The sequence below is a fragment of the Salmo trutta genome, chromosome 18, assembly GCF_901001165.1.
Source record: "Salmo trutta chromosome 18, fSalTru1.1, whole genome shotgun sequence".
Classification (NCBI taxonomy): Eukaryota; Metazoa; Chordata; class Actinopteri; order Salmoniformes; family Salmonidae; genus Salmo; species Salmo trutta.
Window position 1 is genome coordinate 1,175,478 of NC_042974.1, and position 3,638 is coordinate 1,179,115.

Consider the following 3,638-nt stretch of genomic DNA (forward strand, 5'->3'; position numbering starts at 1 on the left):
CCAACTCATCCCAAACCATCTCAATTGGGTTGAGGTTAGGTCATCTGATGCAGCACTCCATCACTCTCCTTCTTGGTCAAATAGCCCTTACACAGCCTGGAGGTGTGTTGGGTCATTGTCCTGTTGAAAAACCAATGATAGTCCCACTAAGTGCAAACCAGATGGGACGGCGTACCGCTTCAGAATGCTTGGAGGTGTGTTGGATGTCCTGGGCTGGCGTGGCTACACTTGGTCTGCGGTTGTGAGGCCGGTTGGACTTACAGCGCATTCGGAAAGTATTCAGACCCCTGGACTTTTTCCAACTAATGTTACGTTACAGCTTTATTCTAAAATGGATTAAATAAATAAAAATCTCATCAATCTACACACAATACCCCATAATGACAAAGCAAAAACAGATTTTTAGACATTTTTGCAAATGTATATAAAAAATACAAAACAGAAATACCTTATTTACATTATTATTCAGTATTCAGACCAATAACATTTGATTTAATCCAACTCTGGCAATCTGTTGACTGACTGAGACATCCTCACGAATGACTGACAGATCCCATGAGACTATAGTCTTCTTAAATGGTAATCAGATCTCCACACCTCTTCATGCTGGCCTACCACCGATAATACAGTGGTTTAATCTCAGCTCATATTAGCAGTACTGCAGACATTAAGCTACAGAAAACCCTAACCCCCACCAGACCAAACTGACTGGTAGTTAAGCCAATGGTATGCACATTCTGTGTGTGTGTGTGTTTTTAATTGCCTAGGTCCTACAGACCTCCCCCATTAACCCTCCAGGCTCTTCTGCTACAAGTCTGCATGTCAGTCAGTGGCGGTCGGTGCCATTAAAGATGAGGGAGGACGATAAAAACAATTATGAGCATGTCCTTATTTCTATAACAGCATATTTGATGACTCTCTTTCACTCAGCTCAATGTAATATCAATAAGTTAATGCTACTTACTACATGATTCTCACATGTTCCCTGTACCCATTATGAGGTTGCTACAAACTAGCCTATGAATGAACATTTACAACGTGAGTGCACAGGTTGAGTAAATAAAAGTGACAGACATTGACGCATTCAATACCGTCTTGTACACTCTTGCCTGCATCTAGATGATCTAGGGTGTAATCATTAGTCCAACTGTTGCAAACGAGAGTTTCTATTGGACAAATTCAGTTATGTTTATCCCCGTTTCGTTCCGTTTGCTTCCGTTATTAAGAAAAGTTTTTAAACAGAATCGTCGGAATGCATGTACCCTTGATCACACGCAAACACAGTCCACATACAAACAGCGTGATCCCTTCGATTGTTGGGTCATCTACCCGTTCTCCTCCTCTCACCTCTTCCCTTCGCTTGTGACATAAGTACACAATACATCAACTGTCTGTGACCAGACGAAAACACTTTTCCAAGCCAAACCTTCATATCATAACCGCTACGCACAACCTACATCGTTGTCATCATATTAGCTAACGTCAAGTAAACATAGCTACTAGAACAAGTCAGTAAACCCGCTACAATCATGCAGTACAGTGTACAGTCAGCAAGCAGTTTAGCAGTTACATCGGTGGGCTCTGATGGCAATACATTAATAAAACCAAAAGCTTACCTTGACTTGGAAGAGTTCCAGTGTTCGATAGCCATAGCTAGCTAGGTAACATAGCATCCCTCTCTGTTTGAGATGGGTGTTTGAATAATCTAAACTAGCTAGCTGCATTTTCTAGCTAAGTAAGTGAAAGTGATTTAAAAAATATATATATATATATATATATAGCTCTCTCTCTTTATCTCTTTCTCTCTCGCTTGTTTCTCCTTCATTTTTGAAGAAATTAATTTGTTAAAAACTGTTCAACGATTGTCTTTCTCTCTCTTTGAGTAAACTATTCACCACTTTTTATGCACTGCAGTGCTAGCTTGCTGTAGCTCATGCTTTCAGTACTAGGTTCATTCTCCGATCCTTTGATTGGGTGGACAACATGTCAGTTCACGCTGCAAGAGCTCTTATAGATTGCAGTACATCCTCCAGAAGTGGTCATAATTACCATGTATGTCTATGGAAGGGAGTGAGGCCTACGAGCCTCCTAGGTGTTGTATTGAAGTCAATGTACCCAGAGGAGGACAGAAGCTAGCTGTCCTCCGGCTACACCATGGTGCTACCCTACAGAGTGCTGTTGAGGCTACTGTAGACCTTCATTGCAAAACAGTGTTTTAATCAATTATTTGGTGACATGAACATATACTGTATATATTTTTTAAATGTTTCACTATTTCTATTTTTCTGAAAGTTCACAGAGGAGGATGGTCCTCCCTCTCCTAAGAGGAGGAGCCTCCACTGATGTCAATTCCATTCAAGTGGGTCTGAAGAGTGAAAACAAAAGGGCTCTGGTGAAAAGTAGTACACTATATATATGCAATAGGTTACCATTTGAGACACATAGCTGTCTCTATTCCCATCTATGATTAATGCGCTCTAACGCTGTCTCCTCACACAGGCTTATTTGGGCATTAGAGTGTGAAGATGATCAACCAATGGGAACGATACCATCTCACTCTCTTTTTCCCCCCAGTCAGAGACAAGCAGGCCAGCAGACTCATTTCACAGGGCTGGTGTGTGGGGTTGCATCTAAATGTTCCACTGTGAGGGAGAAAGAGACAAACAGAGCTACTGTAGCAGCTGGCCTCTCTCTCTCTGTGTATGTGAGAATACAACCACCTCAGCCAAGAGGACAAGGGGTCCGTATTCATAAAGCATCTCAGAGTATGAGCTGGCCTCTCTCTCTCTCTCTCTGCATGTGAGAATACAACCACCTCAGCCAAGAGGACAAGGGGTACATATTCATAAATCAAATCAAATCAAAGTTTATTTGTCACGTGCGCCGAATACAACAGGTGTAGACCTTACAGTGAAATGCTTACTTACAGGCTCTAACCAATAGTGCAAAAAAGGTGTTAGGTGAACAATAGGTAGGTAAAGAAATAAAACAACAGTACAAAGACAGGCTATATACAGTAGCGAGGCTATATAGAGTAGCGAGGCTATATACATTAGAGAGGCTATAACAGTAGAGAGGCTATATACAGTAGCGAGGCTATATACAGTAGAGAGGCTATATACAGTAGAGAGGCTATATACAGTAGCGAGGCTATAGAAGTAGTGAGGCTATATACAGTAGAGAGGCTATATACAGTAGAGAGGCTATATACAGTAGAGAGACTATATACAGTAGAGAGGCTATAACAGTAGAGAGGCTATATACAGTAGAGAGGCTATATACAGTAGAGAGGCTATATGCAGTAGCGAGGCTATAGAAGTAGAGAGGCTATATACAGTAGCGAGGCTATATACAGTAGCGAGGCTATATACAGTATAGAGGCTATATACAGTAGCGAGGCTATATACAGTAGCGAGGCTATATACAGTAGCGAGGCTATATACAGTAGCGAGGCTATATACAGTATAGAGGCTATATACAGTAGCGAGGCTATATACAGTAGAGAGTCTATATACAGTAGCGAGGCTATATACAGTAGCGAGGCTATATACAGTAGAGAGGCTATATACAGTAGCGAGGCTATATACAGTAGAGAGGCTATATACAGTAGAGAGCCTATATACAGTAGAGAGGCTATA